At 36.3% G+C, this 21,292-nt stretch overlaps 1 long non-coding RNA gene across 1 annotated transcript in view; it reads right to left on the bottom strand.

Annotated features, from left to right (window-relative positions):
- Positions 1-1,771: 1,771 nt before the first annotated feature.
- LOC115030395 (uncharacterized) overlaps positions 1,772-21,292 on the bottom strand; it is a 42,573-nt gene continuing 23,052 nt past the window's right edge. Inside the window, exons 2-3 of the long non-coding RNA XR_003835992.2 lie at positions 2,458-2,620; positions 1,772-2,143 (exon numbers count right to left, since the gene is read on the bottom strand). This is a non-coding gene — a long non-coding RNA (uncharacterized LOC115030395). The remainder of the gene's footprint in view (positions 2,144-2,457; positions 2,621-21,292) is intronic.

Below are 21,292 nucleotides of genomic sequence, written 5' to 3'. Positions count from 1 at the left end.
TGGTGATTATTGTACCTAACAGATTTCATGGCAAGAAGAGACTTATGATTATTTTCCTCCTCTAGTAGTATATATACATACTACCGTCTAGCATTATGAATACTAGCCAGTACAATGAAGCTCCCAGGTCAATATCAGTTAGATATCTTCACATTTTATGATTCTACTATGTAGCTTCTTCAGCAGTAGTGTCTTACTAGTGGTAGTAGAATTTGCAATAGCTGGTAATGTTTCTGGGACAGTCTATGGGATACAGTTGGCCAACAACCCAAGATGGGATAATTCATTTCTGTTACTGGGGATTTTACCGGGCAGTCCATGGTGTCTATTTGGGTGCATTACTTCCCTTGACTAGGGTCACTCCATTTAAAACTAGAAGATTTTTATAACCATTTTATGCATATCTACCTTTATCAAGGAATAATTTTACTCAGGTAAAATTCTTTAAAAAACTTAAACTGGTGGTAGGAAGGTCCCTCTGTGATTAAAAATATTTAGTATTTTTTGAGAGAATCAGGATTCAGTTTCCAACACCCATATCAGAGGATACACAATGACTGTAACTGCCATTCCAGGGATCTGCTTCACTGTGAAAGACAGCAAGAGAGACACTCCCACTTCTTTGGGCAAAAGGTGAAATGATGGTACTATGGTGACTTGCAGGTTTCTCCTGTGACCTGAGGTAGTTACTTTTGGGCTGTAAATTTCAGTTGCATTGCCATAGTCAGTGATGCAAGGGAATAGGAGCATTCCTGGTGCTGTCTTCAAAAGATCAGAAAATTCATATATCCTGCCCAATGGTATGGCCAGTCTTAACCAGTGGCAGATGTAAACTGGTGCTCACATAAATGACCAGACTACTATTAGAAGATATGGGATGACAAATATTTCAGCCACTAAAAGAGAACTGACATTATAGGCTGGCCTCTTAACAGCCATGAGAGAATTTTTACACAGACTGAGATTATGTTATTATTTGAAATGTGGCTAAAACAGAGGTCTTGTCCTTGTCCTTTCAGACCATAGACACAACCAGTATGAAAACTGGGTGAGACTTTTATTTCTTAGCACCCAAGTGGAACTTAGCTTCTGTGTTTCAACAAAAATGAATGAATGAATGGATTAATTAATTAATTAATTAATTTTGATAAAAATAGTATGTCCTAGTAGTGTTTTCATTCTTATAATAAAGTCTATTACCAAAATAAACTTGGAGAGGAAAAGATTTATGTCACCTTATTGCTTAAAATCTATCATGAAAAGAAGGCAGGGTAAGAACACAAGACAGGAACCTGGAAGCAGAAATTAAAACAGAGTCCATGGACGAGTGCTGCTTAATGGCTTGCTTTGCATGAGTTGTTCAGTTTGCTTTTTTATACCATTTAACACTACCTTTTCGGGGCTGTCATTACCCACAGTGAGCTGGGAACTCCCTCATTAGTCATTAATCAACCTCCAAATGTGACTATATACCAATCTTACTGAGGAATTATTTGAGTTAATTATTTCAAATGATAACATAATCTCAGTCTGTGTAAAAATTCTCTCATGGCTGTTAAGAGGCCAGCCTATAATGTCAGTTCTCTTTTAGTGACTGAAATATTTGTCATCCCATATCTTCTGATAGTAGTCTGGTCATACCCTCTTCCCTATTAATTTGAAAAGGATCAAGAAAGGGTATATAGGAAGATTTGAAGGAAAGGAAGTGAAGACAAAAATTATTAATTACATATAATCTAAAAAGTATAATAAATATTTTTAAATCCCTCTAAGTATGCACAGGTTTGTATCAAATTGATAAAAGCCAACTGCACAAGTGATCCTTCATTAGCTTGAAATGCAAGCATATCATTTATAGAACCTGAGATTTTCCTTTCTTGTTCATCCCCAAGACAACTTATTAATAGTCAATATAAATATAGTTTAGCTCTAAAAAATTCCACAGTTTTAAAAAACTCAATTATTAAAAGTTCATTTTCTTTAAAATTTCTCTGTCTTCAGGAGAGCAGACCAGCCAGCACTCTGTTCCAGCAGAAAAGACTGCCAGGAAGGGGAGTGGAATTTGGTGGGTGGGGTTTTGAGGAGTGATGGTTCTCCAGTCCACTGGACTCCCAGTGGCAGCTATGGGATTAGGTGCAGGTTCCTGTAAAATGAAAAATAAAATAAAATAAAATAAAACCCATTTAAGTACATACTTATTTCAGGGGAGGGGAGAGGGAAGAACTAGGCCAAGGTTACATTCATACTAGAGCAAAACCAAATCCAGCAATGGAAAGTTCAATGTCAGACTTCTGGGACTCAAAATCTTCTAGATTCCCAGGGTATTGAATTCCTCAGTCATCCACAGAATACATAGTTAATATTCTAGGCAGAGGATGGCTCTATGCTGCAACTAGCTCTGTCCATGGCACTGACATAACCCAAATAATAAAGCATACATTATAACTGTGGCCTCACCTGAATCAATGACTTCCTTGGTTCCCTGTAGTTCTGTTCACAAACCAGGCCTCCATCATCAGAACTGCTCTCCATATTATCTTCTGATCTCCAATAGTAGAACATTAAGCTCTGAGAACTCAATAGCTTCCCCAGCCTACAGTTTCATTGTCCTTCCATGCTCCTTCCAAAAACAACACAATGCTATCTGTCACAGCATTACCCTATCAACCAGATACTAATTTGTGCCTTAAAAGAAAAGATTCTGATTTAGTAATTAACATCAGGAAAAAAGCAACTTGGACGCATAGTCGTTTGAAAATGAATGCTCCCTCAGAGGCCCATATATTTGAATGCTTATTACCCAGTAGATGTACTATTTAGGCAGAATTAGGAGGTGTGGCCTTGGAGAGGTTGTGGCCTTGTTGAAATAGGAATGACCATCTTGGAGAAGATTTGTTACTGATAATAGGCTTTAAGGTTTCAAAAGCTCACATAAGGCTGGATTCTCTCTCTCTCTCTCTCTCTCTCTCTCTCTCTCTCTCTCTCTCTCTCTCTCTCTCTCTCTCTCTCTCTGTTTTTCCGTCTCTGTCTCTGTCTTTCTCTATCTCTGACTCTGTCTCTGTGTCTCTGTGTCTGTCTCTAAACCTTGTATCTAAAGATTCAAGGTGAGAGTTTTGGATACCCTATAACTGTGAGCTGCCAACAAGTGCTGGGAGCTCTAATCCTTAAGAAGAGCCTTATGTGCTCCTTATATGCTGAACCATATCTCCATCTCCTCCCTCCCTTCTTTATTCTGAACACCTTTCTACTAAATTCTCTATGGTCCATGTTTATATCTGCAGAAGAATTGTGACTATAGTTTATAAGAAAAGTACTGAGTGTTTTTAACAATAATGTAACATGTTTTTAGAATTTCATGTTTAAAACTTATATTCTTCCCTACATTATTTATACATGAAGATGTGCTTATCATTGCACTCAGGAAGAGAACAATAAAATGTTTCTTACTAGTCACACATCTTCTGATAGAGGCTTAGATAAATTTAAGGAGAAAGAAGGAAATCAGATAGGGACACATATTCTTGGCTTAAATACTGATCCAAATTGAAAATAATGCCTTATTATTTGTGACAAATGTGAATAGTATATTCTGCACCAAGATTAAAATTTATCTAGAGGAAATTCTTACAATAATGTTGCTTTCAGTACATCTTACTATATGAATGCAAAATAGATAAATATTTACTTGTATACATGTAAGTAGTTCTCACAGCAGCAAAAGGATACTGATTTGTTTCTGGTGTTTTTCTACATTTTAATAGTCTTGCTGGTATAAAATTACTATATGTTACCCTGTATTATAACCATAAAGTAGTGCCACAAGTGGTGGCATTTCTGTCAAAACATTGTAAAATGTAGCCAAAAATAAATAAATAAAGGTAATAACACATTCCCCAGGCACTAAAGAGAAAGCTGAAAGAGGAAGGTCTGTTTTCAGTGTATCATGACAGACCCCAGCAGGGTTCTTCACAGGGAGTGCGACAAAGCATATTTCAACTGAAGCAATGAGCTTTAATAGGAAAAACCATTTTACACATAAATACATAGTATGTGATAATCACAATTCTATTTATTCAACAGCTGGATCTCCGGATTAGAACGAAGGTGACAGAGCAAAGAGAATTATGTTCCTACAGAGTAAGAGAAATCCTATTAGTCTTCTAATGACCTATACTTTCTTGGGCTTTCAGTCTAAAACACAGACATATCCTGCTGTTTATTTTGTTTTATTTTATGTGTTAGATTCACAATGTGAAGGAAAATGGATAGATACAGTATTAATAATAATCATTTAAATTTAGAATAGCAATCCATGATTATGGGCATTCTTTAGAGAATAATTCTGAATTTACACAGAAAAAGCTTAAAAGTTAATGAAAGAATAAAAATAGGTCAATGTTGGATGCTCCCAGGATGCACAGCTGTATACATTAGGGAATTAAGTCTCACCATTGCAGCACTTCTGGACAGACTGTATTGCTCAGGTCTATCTGCCTGTATTGCTCTCATATTACAGCAGCAACAAAGCCCTATATGACTTACTAATGGGCCATGTTACTGATTCACTTATTGTTTGGCCATTAAGAGACGCAAATAGTTGGAAGGAAAAAGTGATTACAATTACCAACTCCTTTAGTTTACACTTTATCAGGACACTTATTCACAAATGTATTACTCAAAAATTTTATATATAAGAAAAGCACAAACAAGTCATTTGTGAATTTGATGTTATATATACATTATTTCTTAAACATTATTTTATAATATTCAGCAGTGAATCTTATAAATACATCTTCACTTTATTATTTATTTGCATTTGAACCTGTTAGAATTAAATAATAAAGCAATCATTACTTCCTTCAGATAGTATGATCAGTGCTTGATATATGTAAGCCATGGCTCAGGACCAATAAGAAATGTGTCAATAGGAAAAGTAGGATATAAATTAAGGTAGTTACAAGTTCAATAATCACTGTGTATTTCACATAAGATAAGGGCAAACTTGTATCCCAGAAGACATTTGGAAACTTTTATGAACACAGTAGACAATGTGTCTTTACAAAGACAGGGAAACATGAATAAGAATAAAGCTTAAATCATGTTGATAAGATTTTGAGGAAAATTAAGAGATAGTTTGATTTATATGCCCCAGTACAGGGGAATGTCAAGGCCAAGAAGCAGGAGTGGGTGGGTAGGGGAGCAGGGTAAAGGGAGGGTATAGGGAACTTTTGGGATAACATTTGAAATGTGTATAAAGAAAATATGTAATAAGAGATAGTTTGAACCATATTGCAAGTTTTATTTAAATACTTACAAAGTGTTCAAGAAATTATTTGCATTAGGAAACTGATATTTAAGTCTAAATGGGAAATATTAGAAGTTATTAGTAAAGGATGCTAGCAGAAGAGGAAGAAAGAACTGGGGAATAAGAAAATGCAGAGAAACACTCTTAGGAAGATGATGCAAGAAACACAGGAAGAGAATTGACTGATGAAATGAAACCTAATGAATCGGAGAGAAAGGCCATTTAAATGAAGACTGTAGTGTTGTTGGAGACAAGTAAGTCAAGAGAAGTTGCCTGAGAAAACAGAGCAGCTATAACTATAGGTCATGTATGGTTTGGTGAAAGTGGAGTCTCTATGGAGAGAATTAAGAAATGATTACACAGTGGCCAATTCTTCTTTGGCTTGATAGACTATTAAGTGCTGCATATCCTCACAACCAATTCTCATGATCATGAAAACTATTTTAAATTTAAGAAGATCCAAACAATGGCTAGACAAAATAGATTATGCTAAAAAAAGAAAAACAACTACACCTATAGATGAAATATTGCCAAGCTACTGTAAGAGTACTATGCACACTAACTCATTCACTCCTCACATGAACACTATGTTTGCCATTTTCAGATAAGACATTTCCAAATGTCTTGGGTAACTAGCCTCACTGGCAAACCTTACTAAGCTCATCAACCAGTAATGACAGATACTAACTTCAGACTCTTGGCTTTAAGCACTAAGCTCTGCTTTTGTTGTTGTTTCTATCCATTCTATTCATGATCTTACTTTTGTCTAGAGGAAAATTCATCCAATTGAATTGAAAACACCTAAGCTCAATAATTCTCTGGTGAATCCTGCTGTTTCTCATCATTCTTTCTTAGGATTTTTGTCTTAAGAGTCTTCCATTTATTAATAGTTACATCTTCACAGCACCCTTTTCACTCTTTCCTCTATGGTTTAGTTTCACTTTTACATATCCAGTAAATATATAATTGAATAGATTAATAAAGTGGTTTATTCACTCCTCATGCCAATCAAAGAAACATTGAGTAATATTCAGCAGAATAATATTTTACACACATGTGAAATGATTATATTACATGCATTTGTGTAAACATATGTATTATGAATTTTTGCATGTAGCACTTTATCCTATATTGTGTGTTCCTACCTAGCATTAAGATCCAATTAAATAGAATACTGATAGTGTTTATTTAGATATTTTTGAAAAAAAATTATCAAATTTGTGGTTAACTTCATCTGAGAACAATTAAAGTTACTATTTAAGGTAGAGAAAGGGATTTGATTAGCAAGGACAAAAAGAGAATGCAAGATGCAGTGAAGAGGAAAGTGGTTCCTATATTCTAGAGCCAATACCTTGGGGGAAAAGCTAATTTTGAGGCATATTCACTTAAGTTGATTAAATCAAGCTTCTGTTTTAATGCCAAAATTGCCGTTGACTAATTGGAAGTAAAAACAACATATAGAATATAAAATTATAGTTTCGATATTATCAATTTACCATTGCCATAAATTGATATGAAGAATAATTAATTAAATATAATTGACCTCGGTTGTAAAACCTTATCGTAGAGTCTATTATATTTTAAAATGAAACACTGGGCAGGCTACATGACATTTTTAAAATTCTAGTTTTTCCAGAGTGAGTTATGCCAAAGCATTAACTGAAGCATCAGTGATGGGAAATGCCAATCATTTTTACCATGACAGCTCAAATGTACAGATTTGAAAGACCTCCTACTATACACTATCCCAAATAAAAAAGGAAATGTCATTGGAGTCAAAACTGAATTAAATTACCAAAAGCATAAAACACACACACGCACACACACACTGCATATAAAGGAAGTGTTTAATTGTTTAAACTGTTTTTCAGATAAAACTTTATTTCATATGCAATAGACAATGTCAGAATAATAAACTAATGAATAAACAAGTAATAGAAGAATCTGCTTTGTAATTAAAAATTGTGAAACCCTGGCACTGGATAACATCCTTCAGTTAAGTAACTGTTGTGTTTTACACTTGAAATGTTCCTCACAGTCTCAGGGATTAGCGCATGTGGTCACCAGCTGTTGACACTGGGGACATTAGGAACTGTGAAGATTTATAATCCCTCCCCATTTCCTGTTTGCCTTCTATTTCTTGAAAGTAAATGTGAGTCCACCCTGTGTCTTCTTCCTGGTACAGAAACTGCTACCATGTTTTTCTTGTCGTGAAGGATAAGAGTGCTCTGGAACTACAAACCAGAAAGAACTTTTTTCATCTTAAATTGCTTTTCTCTGGATATTTTATAACACCAAGAAAGACACTGTAATGACTCAATTACATAAAAATATCTCTGGAACCCCAAACACTGACTTTTTAAGCAGACCCTACAAGAATGTTAATAATACGCATTAAGATTGTTTAACACTATTTAATTACCCTACTATATTACTGTGTAATAAACCTCTTTAAGTTTAACGTTATTCTAAGAGAGCAAAATCTTAGAAGCCTTGGATTTCCCATACATTTACCTTTAATAGCCTAAGGTAATACATAGCTTTAATCTTATGAACTTTTCCACAGCTCTTATTTAGAGGTATGTATGTATGTATGTATGTATGTATGTATGTATGTATGTATGTAAGTGATATAGTAATTATTTCTGAAAGCAGTCAACAAGTTAGAACCAATTTTATACAACAAATATCTAACATAAATGTTGCAAGCGACATGGATAATATCTGTTATGCTGTACTCTTTACTTCTCAGAGTGCTTAAAAGTCATCTGAGATCAGTAAAGTTTCTTCCTTTGTAAAACTCTGGTTATGGTTTCTATAAAGAATCCCGCATTCTTCTCAAACCGTATTTTCTGTGCTGTTCAATAGAGAAAAAAGCCCTTTGTTGGGAGCAGGCAGACCGATTCGAGTGACAGATTCACAGACACAGGTATAAGCACCACTCACGATGTCAAGCACAGTTACACAACAGATAGATTTCAGATATGCCAGTAACACAAATTACAAACAGAAGAAAGACGCAGAGAAAGAACTGGAGGATTCAAATTAGAGCTCACAACCTGATCAAATTAATCTAAGAAGAGATTAGCTTTTCTTTTCTTTTCTTTTCTTTTCTTTTCTTTTCTTTTCTTTTCTTTTCTTTTCTTTTCTTTTCTTTTCTTTTCTTTTCTTAATGTGAAACCAACACATTTTGGTGTCTCTGAGACATTACATTAAAGCATTACTTGAAGAATTCTCAAATACAGCAAGGGCTAGTACAATCTAATTCTTTCATCTTTAACCAAATCATAGACACCAATCACAAAACTACCTTTTTTCCAGGTTCAAAATATGTATATTTTTGTACAAGTAAATCAGTTTACCATGAATTTATGATGTTTTACCTATAACTTTCCATAGCACACACATGAATTCCCTCAGTACATATGCATGTTTTATTTTGCTTATATTCTGTGGCTTATATGATAGAATCTTCCATAGTGTATGATTAACTATCACATTTGCAGTTTTAACTTTGATGTTATATACCAATAACCTTAACAAGACTGACAAATGGCTTAATTCTGACCATAATGTAGCTGAACAAAAATAACTTGATTCCTGCTTTTTTTTTTCCCATCTCAATACAAGCTGGGGTTATCTAGAAGGAAGCATGTTAGAGAAATTGCCTCCAAAAGATTGGTCTGTGGACATTCTCTTGCTTGATGATTAATGTAAGAGAATCCAATCTATGTGGTAGCTCACCATTAGACAGGTATTTCTGCTCTGTTCAGAACATAAGCTGAGCAAGCCACAAGGAGCAAAGTAGTGTTCCTCCATGGTTTTTATGTCTTGTTCCTGACTCTAGGTTCCTGCCTTGAGTTCCTAACCTGACTTCCTTCCATGATAAAGTGTAAGTGTGAAGGGGGGGGGGGGGGATAAGGTAAAATAAACCTTTCCTCTTCAGTTTGATTTTGGCCACAATGTTGATCACAGCAACAGACTCTTTTATAGAAAAATGTAATCCCAACCCATAGTTTCTACCCCACCTTTGACCAATTCCTGGATAAAAGACACCCATAACCTTTATATTTATAATAAACTTCCATCAGCACAAAAACATGGCAGAAGTCTATCCTCTATGTTATTATGTCTATTTCCCAGCCAATAATCCCATTATATAATTTGCCATGTTTCATCTGGGCTGCTCTTGACTCCAATTAGACAACCCACATGGCCATTATTTCATGACCCATGTCAGCTTCCTCCTCTATTCACCTTCTTCTCCTGTCTCATTGTTTTCCCCAAACCCTTGAACCCTAAACTTGGTCTATGTCTCTTATGCCCAGCTATTGGCTGTTGTTATTTTTATTTTTAAATCAGAAATGACTTGGGAGCAAGGTCACAGAGTCACTTGGGTCTACCTATATAGACTCTGTCTTCTCCTGAACTTAGAGAATTACAGTACATGGCCACAGAACAAACCTCAACAAACTCACTGCAACACTTCAAGTTAGCAAGGCTACAAATTCACATTTGTTACAGTTATCAAATTCTTACAATATTTGGGATAATGTTTTATATTTTTCTTTATTTACTTAATGTGTGTGTGTGTATATATATGACAGTGTATGTATGAAAGTTGGATCTTAACTCTTTAAAAGTAGGTTCTCTCAACTTTGATGAGAGATATTCTCTAATTGTTTCTGCTTGGTTCTGGGGACTGAACTCAGATGAGCAGGTTGTTGTGATGAGAGCTTTCCTGGTAATGCACCTCAATCAATAGTCTTAGGTTTAAAAAATAGTAATAACTTAGTAATTTTTATCACAGGACAGCTACCCAAATGAAGATAATCTTATAACCTACTTGAAATTAATTTAGTATCAAAAATATGTCATTTAAAAACATGTGAATTTTTATATAATGAACTCTAAACCCAAAAGCTACTTCTCTTAATATTACTGATTTTGTTTAGAATACTACTTCCACAGACACATTAAGAATATAGTAAACAGAGGTCAATCCTTTCACAGTGAACTAGTTGTGTACCCTAGAAGAAACACAATTACTATGCTGTGCATAGCAAAAACAAAATTAGCATAAAAATGGTGAATTCTTGTTTGTTTACTTAGTAAAACACACTGTCAGACAATCATTTTGGATTTTTTAAAAAAAAGCAGCATCCAATTTTAGTATAATTATGAAAAGTTTAATTGTTTTGTTACATATACCAAACATTTTGATAAGAAAAAAGTGTATATACTTAATCATACAGCACTGACTGAAACTTCAGAGAAATAAAAATTTTTAAGAAATGTCCAATGAACACTTCACAGAAAAAAATAAAGAAAACAATAAAAATGAATAAGATAAAAATAATGATTTTAGAGACAGCAATAAAAAGATGAATAAAATAAAAACAAACATGTTTGAGACAGCAGTAGAAATGAATAACTTTTTCCCTGCAAGGAAAAAAGTAAATGATATTATAGGCATAGAAAGTGCATGCAAAGGGACAGAGAGTATAAATATACACACAATTTACAGAGAGTGGGGAAAAAAGCCAAAAATGCAAAGGATTGCACTTGCCATTTTAAAATTCATATTTAGCTGTAACAAACATGACTTCAAACTTCACACCCATGCCTTTTAGTATGTACAGATATTAAAAAGGAACCAAGATACTGTGGATCCTTATTTCAAAATGTGGGAACTTGCTTCTTCTAGTACTGGCATTCAATTTATGAGTCCTATTTCTAATCGCCCACCCTATGGCATGTTGTTGTGACAACCAGAATTGACTGTTGGCATCAGGAAATGAGATGCGGTAACAAATGATTAATATAGTTTTGAAACTACATAAGAACTAGAGACTAAAGAAATTTTAAGGTGCTTCTGCTACAAGCTCAGAAAGCAAATAGAACTGGGACAGATAAAGAATCATCTTATATGCACAGAATCTTGATTGCTGCTTAATATCTTCTTGGGAATCTGATAGGGTCAGAAATGTATTTGATAGTACTATGACCCCTCAAAAGGGGTCATTTTCTTTAAGAGAAAATGAACAGAACATATTTTAAATGTTATTTCAAAGGGGCATAAATTAAAAGGGGGCATAAATTACTAGCAGTGTGATGGAAAGGAGCATATGGAATCAAGAAGCAGCACTTGGCTCATTCCTAGCCCAGAGGCAAAGAGTAAAGATGTCATTGCTAGGTCTTTTCCTTACCTGTATATATAAATGTAAAATGTGAATGGAGCAATCCTGAAGATAAAACATCTGTGGTCATAGTTTTGAAATACAGTTATGTCATCAGAAACAGATCTTGCTTTTAACATGTATCCGTAACTTCTCATATGACTACAAGAAATACATTTCAGTTATTTAAGCCACCCACTCTAGTAAAATCTAGGTGAAAACTTGAGGAGAATCAATTTTGAAATGGCCGATAACTTGACTGGATTGTGTTTGTGTACATTGCTTTGTATGAGATGGAACTTGAAAGGTAAGAGCATGAATACGTGACTGTAGAAATTAGTAAGCAAAGTGTGGAAAGAAGGCATGGCTCCCCTCTTACGTCTTATAGTCATGTGCAAGAAAAGATAGATCAAGGTGCATATATCAAGGAAAGAACACTTCTCACTGAAAAGCAGCCTAGGTTTGAAGATTTAGTAGGTCTTTTCATATTTAAAAGATGGAGGAAATTTGTGATATGAGAACATTGGGTGTAGATGAACAGTTTAATAATTGGTCAGACACAGGGGGAAAAAAGATATGATATTGTTAAAAATGGAGAGTAAAATGTCAAGGTCACATGACCATATAGTAGACTAGTGACTACCAAGGCAAGGGAGGGAGGTCGAAAGATTTGGGTCAAAAGAGTTGAGTCAAAAAGTACAAATTTACCTTGGTCAAGGAAAAAATAAAGAAAGAAATTAAAGACTTTTTACAGTTTAATGAAAATGAAGTCACAACATACCCAAACCTATGGGACACAATGAAAGCATTTCTAAGAGGGAAACTCATAGCACTGGGTGCCTCCAAAAAGAAACTAGAGAGAGCACACACTAGCAGCTTGACAACACATCTAAAACCTCTAGAAAAAAAGGAAGAAAATTCACCCAAGAGGAGTAGACGGCAGGAAATAATCAAACTCGGGGGTGAAATCAACCAAGTGGAACAAGAAGAACTATTCAAAGAATTAACCAAACGAGAAGTTGGTTCTTTGAGAAAATCAACAAGATAGATAAACCCTTAGCTAGACTCACTAGAGGGCACAGGGACAACATCCTAATTAACAAAATCAGAAATGAAAAGGGAGACATAACAACAGATCCTGAAGAAATCCAAAACACCATCAGATCCTTCTACAAAAGACTATACTCAACAAAACTTGAAAACCTGGACGAAATGGACAAATTTCTGGACAGATACCAGGTACCAAAGTTAAATCAGGATCAAGTTAATGAGCTAAACAGTCCCATATCCCATAAAGAAATAGAAGCAGTCATTAATAGTCTCCCAGCCAAAAAAAGCCCAGGACCAGATGGGTTTAGTGCAGAGTTCTACCAGACCATCAAAGAAGATCTAATTCCAGTTCTGCACAAATTATTCCACAAAATAGATGTAGAAGGAACTCTATCCAGCTCATTCTATGAAGCCACAATTACTCTGATAACTAAACCACAGAAAGAAACAACAAAGATAGAGAAATTCAGATCAATTTCCCTTATGAATATTAATGCAAAAATACTCAATAAAATTCTCACTAACTGAATCCGAGAGCACATTAAAGCAATCATACATCCTGACCAAGTAGGTTTTATTCAAGGGATGCAGGGATGGTTTAATATACGGAAATCCATCGATGTAATCCATTATATAAAAAAACTCAAAGACAAAAACCACATGATCATCTCGTTAGATGCTGAAAAAGCATTCTACAAGATCCAACACCCATTCATGATAAAAGACTTGGAAAGATCAGGAATTCAAGGCCCATACCTAAACATGATAAAAGCAATCTACAGCAAACCAGTAGCTAACATCAAAATAAATGATGAGAAGCTTCAAGCAATCCCACTAAAAGCAGGGACTAGACAAGGCTGTCCACTCTCCCCATACCTATTAAACATTGTACTAGAAGTCCTAGCCAAAGCAATTTGACAACAAAAGGAGATCAAGGGGATACAAATTGGAAGAGATGAAGTCAAAATATCACTATTTGCAGATGATATGATAGTATATATAAGTGACCCTGAAAATTCCACGAGAGAACTCCTAAACCTGATAAACAGCTTCAGTGAAGTAGCTGGATATAAAATTAACTCAAACAAGTAAATGACCTTTCTCTACACAAAGAATAAACAGGCTGAGAATGAAATTAGGGAAACAACACCCTCCTCAATAGTCACAAATAATATAAAATATCTTGGCGTGAATCTAACTAAGGAAGTGAAAGATCTGTGTAATAAAAACTTCAAGTCTCTGAAGAAAGAAATTAGAGAAGATCTCAGAAGATGGAAAGATCTCCCATGCTCATGGATTGGCAGGATCAATATTGTAAAAATGGCTATCTTGCCAAAAGCAATCTAGAGATTCAATGCAATCCCTATCAAAATTCCAACTCAATTCTTCAACGAATTAGAAAGAGCAATCTGCAAATTCATCTGGAATAATAAAAAACCTAGGATAGCAAAAACTCTTGTCAAGGATAAAAGACCCTCTGGTGGAATCACCATGCCTGAACTAAAGCTTTACTACAGAGCAATTGTGATAAAAACTGCATGGTACTGGTATAGTGACAGACAAGTAGACCAATGGAATAGAATTAAAGACCCAGAAATGAACCCACACACGTATGGTCACTTGACCTTTGACAAGGGATCTAAAACCATCCAGTAGAAGAAAAACAGCATTTTCAACAAATGGTGCTGGCACAACTGGTTGTTATCATGTAGAAGAATGCAAATCGATCCATTCCTATCTCCTTGTACTAAGGTCAAATCTAAGTGGATCAAGGAACTTCACATAAAACCAGAGACACTGAAACTTATAGAGGAAAAAGTGGGGAAAAGCCTTGAAGATATGGGCACAGGGGAAAGATTCCTGAATAGAACAGCAATGGCTTGTGCTATAAGATCGAGAATTGACAAATGGGACCTCATGAAACTGCAAAGCTTCTGCAAGGCAAAAGACACTGTCAATAAGACAAAAAAGACCACCAACAGATTGGGAAAGGATCTTTACCTATCCTAAATCAGATAGGGAACTAATATCCAATATATATAAATAACACAAGAAGGTGGACTCCAGAAAATCAAATAACCCCATTAAAAAATGGGTCTCAGAACTGAACAAAGAATTCTCAACTGAGGAATACCGAATGGCAGAGAAGCACCGGAAAAAATTTTCAACATCCTTAATCATCAGGGAAATGCAAATCAAAACAACCCTGAGATTCCACCTCACACCAGTCAGAATGGCTAGGATCAAAAAATTAAGGTGACAGCAGATGCTGGTGAGGATGTGGAGAAAGAGGAACATTCCTCCATTTTTGGTGGGATTGCAAGCTTGTACAGCCACTCTGGAAATCAATCTGGCAGTTCCTTAGAACATTGGACATAGTACTACCGGAGGACCCAGCAATACCTCTCCTGGGCATATATCCAGAAAATGTCCCAACTGGTAAGAAGGACACATGGTCCACTATGTTCATAGCAGCCTTATTTATAATAGCCAGAAGCTGGAAAGACACCAGATGCCCCTCAACAGAGGAATGGATACAGAAAATGTGATACATTTACACAATGGAGTACTACTCAGCTATTAAAAAGAATGAATTTATGAAATTCCTAGCCAAATGGATGGACCTGGAGGGCATCATCCTGAGTGAGGTAACACAATCACAAAGGAACACACACAATATGTACTCACTGATAAGTGGATATTAGCCCAAAACTTAGAATACCCAAGATATAAGATACAGTTTGCTAAACACATGAAACTCAAGAAGAATGAAGACTGAAGTGTGGACACTGTGCCCCTTCTTAGAGTTGGGAACAGAACACCCATGGAAGGAGTTACAGAGACAAAGTTTGGAGCTGTGACAAAAGGATGGACCATCTAGAGACTGCTGTATCCAGGGATCCACCCCATAATCAGCTTTCAAACGCTGACACCATTGCATATACTAGCAAGATTTTGCTGAAAGGATGCAGATATAGCTGTCTCTTGTGAGACTATGCCGGGGCCTGGCAAACACAGAAGTGGATGCTCACAGTCAGCTAGTGGATGGATCACAGGGCCCCCAACGGAGGAGCTGGAGAAAGTACCCAAGGAGCTGAAGGGATCCACAACCCTATAGGTGGAACAACATTATGAACTAACCAGTACTCCGGAGCTCTTGACTCTAGCTGCATATGTATCAAAAGATGGTCTAGTCGGCCATCACTGGAAAGAGAGGCCCATTGGACCTGCAAACTTTATATGCCCCAGTACAGGGGAACACCAGGGCCAAAAAATACTGGGAATGGGTGGGTAGGGAAGTGGGGGGGGGAGGGTATGGGGGACTTTTGGGATAGCATTGGAAATGTAATTGAGGAAAAGATGTAATAAAAATATTTTTAAAAAAGTACAAATTTTAATTGAAAGTTTCATAAAATTCGTTCCAGTTTAAAACAGAATAAGTTCATGAGCAAATTAACTTGATAACATTAACATTTGATAAAAATAAAGATGTATCAAATCATTATTTCATGTATCTAATGTAAGAGTACTTTCAATTAATAAGATGGAGACATTATAAAGAACATAGATAACTTTAGTTATCTATTTGATTTTAATTGTTATCTATCTATTGGATTTTAATCCAAATAAATTTGACTTTTGTGACACTAAGTAAGTAATCTGGTGAGGATATTAGTCAAGCCCAGAAAGGCAAACAAGCACATGTTCTTATGAATAGACTTTACACATTCATCTCATAGACTAGGCAAAAATCTCAGGTTATGAAGAATTGGAGGCATGTGGAGTTGGATGGTGGGAAAGATGCTGGCCAAAGGTTACATATTTTCAATTAAACATAAGAAATGTGTTGTACCAAGAGGTGGCTAGTCTGTTCCCTAATGCTATATTGTCTTCAATGTGTTAGGACACAATGAGCTTCCATCACTGTCCAAAATAAGAGGGATCCCTCCAGCTAAATCTTTTGGAAAAAGAAAAGGAAATTCTACTGTTCAAAAGATACCCACTGGGACATTTGTTACAGCAATGTAAAGAGATCAACAAATACTGTAAATATGTTCTGTTACATGATTAAGGGATTACAGTTTCAGGTTCTTGCATATATCTATAAGGCTACTATGATTTCATGTGCAGGGAATAGTATGCTGTTACCTTTACATTTGTTGATTCCATGGTGTTCACTTGAGTTTTATTTAATTTTACCATGCTTTCAAACTTCATTATTCATGAAAGACTCTCCTTGCTATGCTCTACAAACTCCTTCAGGCTAACTTCAATTGAGCATTTTCTTCTTTTCTTTTTTTTTAATTGCATATTTTTTTAATTTACATTTCAAATGTTATATCTTTTCCTGGTCCCCCCTCCCCCCATGGAAACCTCCTATCCTATCTCCCTTCCCCCTGCTTCTACAAGGGTGTTCCCCCACCAACCCAGACACTCCTGCCTCCCCACCTTGGCATTCCCTTACACTGGGACATCTAGTCTTCACAAGACCAAGGGCCTCTCCTCCAATTGATGCCCAACTAGGCCATCCTGTGCTAGATATGTGACTAGAGACCTGTCCTTCCATGGCTTTCTGTCATCATCTTCAGAGTCCAGACTATGTTTTTAGATGAACTTTCATTCGAACTCGTAACTACCAGCATTATTGTTACTGACTATGCATTAAGATTAAGAATGGTGGCTTTTCTAATATTTTTAACCAGCTCTTTATTTTGAGGTACATTTTTGTTCTGAAATTCATTGTTGTTTACTTTCCTCAGTTCATGCTTACTACATATGTGCTGGATTATCTTTATTTCTGTTTTAGTCTTCAAATGTATCTGGATAGAGATGGCAGATTGGTTACTTCTGTCACGTATTGTGACTGATGGAAAACTTGCCGTAATTTTAACTGTCATATCTCTGTTAGCAGTAAGTGTTCTTTCTTGACAACTGCTCATGATTTCCACTTGCTTTGATATTTCATAGTTGTGCTACAATGCGAACAGGAAGATATCCTTGTTGTTCAAAGGATAAAACGCCTTTCTAACTCCTGTCATATCCTACATATCTCTGTGAAAATCTATATTCTCAGGATGTTGGGATCTCTACTAACTCTGTGTATTAGTTACTTTTCTACTGCTAGAAATATATTACGATGATCACACCAACTTCTAAAATAAAGCATTAAAATATCCAAGCCTGTTTAATTAGGGGTTGCTTATAGTTTCAGAGATTGAGTCTATGATCACCAATGACAGGAAGGAAGACAGGGATGCTGGAATGGTGCTAGGTCAGTGACTAAGAGCTCACACATGGTCAATACGTTGCACAGAGTCAGAGACATACACTTAGATAAAGAGACAGAAGAGCCACAAAATAGAGACAAAGGCAAAGAGAGACAAAGAGAGAGACTCACTCTGGCCTGGGTTTTTGCAATTCCAAAACCCATTCCTAGTGATATGCCTCTTCCAGAAAAGTTACACCTACTTCAACATAGTGGACCAACCAAGAATCATTTAAATTTATAAGCCTATTGGGGCCATTCTTACTCACAATACCACTCCTCTACCTAGTTCAGCCATGATAGGCCCCTGTTTGTAAGCATACCATAGCATCAGTTATAGTGACAGGCCTTGGGGCCTCACCCTGAGCTGGGTCCCAATTTGGCCCTGTCACTGGACATCCTTTTCCTCAAACTCGTCTCCATTTTTGTTCCTGCAGCTCTTTCAGACAGGAACAATTCTAGGTCTGAGTTTTTGACTGTGGAATGGCAACCCCATCCCTCCACTTGATGACCTGTCTTTCTATTGGAAGTGGACTCTACAAGTTCCCTCTCCCTACTACAGGGCATTTCATCTGAGGTTGTTATAAGCTTTCACTATGTAACCCTAGCTTGGGACAATTTCATTCATTGGAACCCATCACCAATACTTTGCAAGTGCTACTGTGCAAAGCCTGTGCCACCTTTACCAAGCTGTTAAACGTCATTAAATACAGTTTTAAGTAATGATTTTCTTTCTTCTGTTATCTTTCTTCCATTCTTTCTGCCTGCTTGCCTTTTTAAAAAAAATCATCATTTCCCCCTCTTTCCTGTAGTTCATACTTTTCATAAAGAGCTCTAGGCTCACATTTATGATTACACTCATTTTTCTTTGAGATTGCTGATCAATCACCAGTTGGACATTATATTGTATGTCTCTCAATCTCTAACCTCTTCGTTAAATCTTTGGCTTTCTTTAATATTTTTTCAATGTGACTTTACTACTTTAGTATTATTTACTATTCTTATTTTATTTTGTTTTTTGAGGGGTGAGGTAAACCCATTTACTTTGACCTATGGTCACTTGATCTTTAACCAAAGGGCTAACTAAACCCATCTCGTGGGAAAAAAGACAGCATTTTCAACAAATGGTGCTGGTCAGCATGTAGAAGAATGCAAATTGACCCATTCTTATCTCCTTGTACAAAGCTCATGTCCAAGTGGGTCAAGGACCTCCACATAAAACCAGATACACTAAAACTAATAGAGGATAAAGGAGGGAAGAGCCTCGAACACATGGGCACAGGGGAAAAATTCCTGAATAGAACACCAATGCTTATGCTCTGAGATCAATAATCAACAAATAGAACCTCATAAAATTGCAAAGCTTCTGTAAGACAAAGCACACTGTCAATAGGACAAAACGGCAAACAACAGATTGGAAAAAGATCTTTACCACTCCTTCATCCGATAGAGGGCTGCTAATAGCTATTTCATGATCTCTAAACACAGACCACTCTATCAAATAAATCTTAAACATAGAAACCAGACAATTATCCACTACAAATATAATATGTTTATATTTAGTCATCTCATGATTTTTACATTATTTAGTATTTATTCAGTACCATAAATTCTAGTCTTCCTTCCCCCCCCTCAATTAATTTTGCCCCTAGTAATTTTGGATTTTTAGCAACACATTTTAAAGTAGTTAATGATTTTTAATAGTACAACACTGATCTATGGCAGCAAGCAGATAGAGAAACGTGAGTAGGTTTTTCATTAATAATTCTATTATGTCAGAATTTTCTTGTCTGTAGTTCAGTTTCAGTTTACCCAGGAAATGTACATAAATCACTATCTTAGCAAACTGTTCAAAGTCTTGGGAATGTAGCAATAAGAATAATTGACACCAATCTCTGTCTCATAAACTTTGCAGTCAATGCAGAATCTGAAACAGTCACTTAAAAGAGGATCTTTACACAAATAAGTTGGATTTTAGGTTTACTTTTGATGTCTGGCATCATATGTCCAGCTTCAGCCTATTGTATTTAAATATGTGAGTTCACCTATATTTATACTGTGTCCCATGGTCTTCATTACATATTTTATTTACTATAACTTTGGCTACTTTCTTACTTAGCAGCCCACTTACAACACCTTCCAAGTGGAATGTAGAGTTTGAAGACACACTTTCCACATAATATACATTTCTCATACAATGAGAGGAGACAGAGAAATATGAATTTTGGTAGCTTCACTCAACATTGATTATTGCTATCCAGTCTTTATGAAATTTGGACAATATCTCTCACCATCCATCAATATCCCAAGAATAAGTGATCATGGAATGACCAGCTATGCAGGACTTCCATATCACTTCCCCTCCCCTGAAAGCTCAGTAATCATCACAGAAGAGAGCAAGAAATATTGTAGGATCAAACAGTAGTGAATACTGCATTGTAGTATTTGTTGTACATGACAGGCTTACTGCACTCATGAGCTCACATTAGTTGTGACTTTATGCACAACCCTTGGACAAGATCAAGCCAGCCAAATTGCCACCATGAGTGTGGGCAAAGCTCACAAAGTACCACACTGTATCTGAGGAGCTATTGCCAACTGATAGCTGCTGTGAGAATCAGTTTTCTTCAGGAACACAGGCCTTGAGAAACTTCCCAAAATCTAAACGATGGTCTAATAACAATGGCTGTAGAGGAAGTACTAAATGTGGATTCTAAAAAACAAGAGAAATCGCACGGGACCTGAGACTGCATTAACCAGGGAAGCAAATAACCCGGCCTGATCAGGGGCACAAGTCCCTTCTGGTCCACTGCAGAACCAGGGTTCCTGGTCCAGGGAGTCTCCGGACACCCAAAAGGACCCACACAGGATCCCCCACGGGATCCTAAGACCTCTGGTGAGTGGAACACAACTTCTGCCAGGAGGCAGGTTCGAACACCAGATATCTGGGCACCTTCCCTGCAAGAGGAGAGCTTACCTGCAGAGAGTACTCTGACCACTGAAATTAAGGAGAGGGCTAGTCCCCCATGTCTGCTGATAGAGGCTAACACGATCACCTGAGTAACAAGCACTAACTAGAGACAACTATAACAACTAGCTCCAGAGATTACCAAATGGCGAAAGGCAAAAGTAAAAATTCTACTAACAGGAATCAAGACCACTCACCATCATCAGAATGCAGCACTCCCACCCCACTTAGCCCTGGGCACCCCAACACAACCGAAAAGCTAGACCCAGATTTAAAAGCATATCTCATGATAATGGTAGAGGACATCAAGAAGGACTTTAATAAATCATTTAAAGAAATACAGGAGAACACTGCTAAAGAGTTACAAGTCCTTAAAGAAAAACAGGAAAACACAACCAAACAGGTAGAAGTCCTTAAAGAAAAACAGGAAAACACATCCAAACAGGTGATGGAAATGAACAAAACCATACTAGACCTAAAAAGGGAAGTAGACACAGTAAAGAAAACCCAAAGTGAGGCAACGC

The sequence above is a fragment of the Mus caroli genome, unplaced genomic scaffold (genome assembly GCF_978045245.1).
Source record: "Mus caroli unplaced genomic scaffold, Mus_caroli_1 scaffold_2, whole genome shotgun sequence".
Lineage (NCBI taxonomy): Eukaryota > Metazoa > Chordata > Mammalia > Rodentia > Muridae > Mus > Mus caroli.
This window is presented reverse-complemented; position numbering and strand designations above follow the sequence as displayed.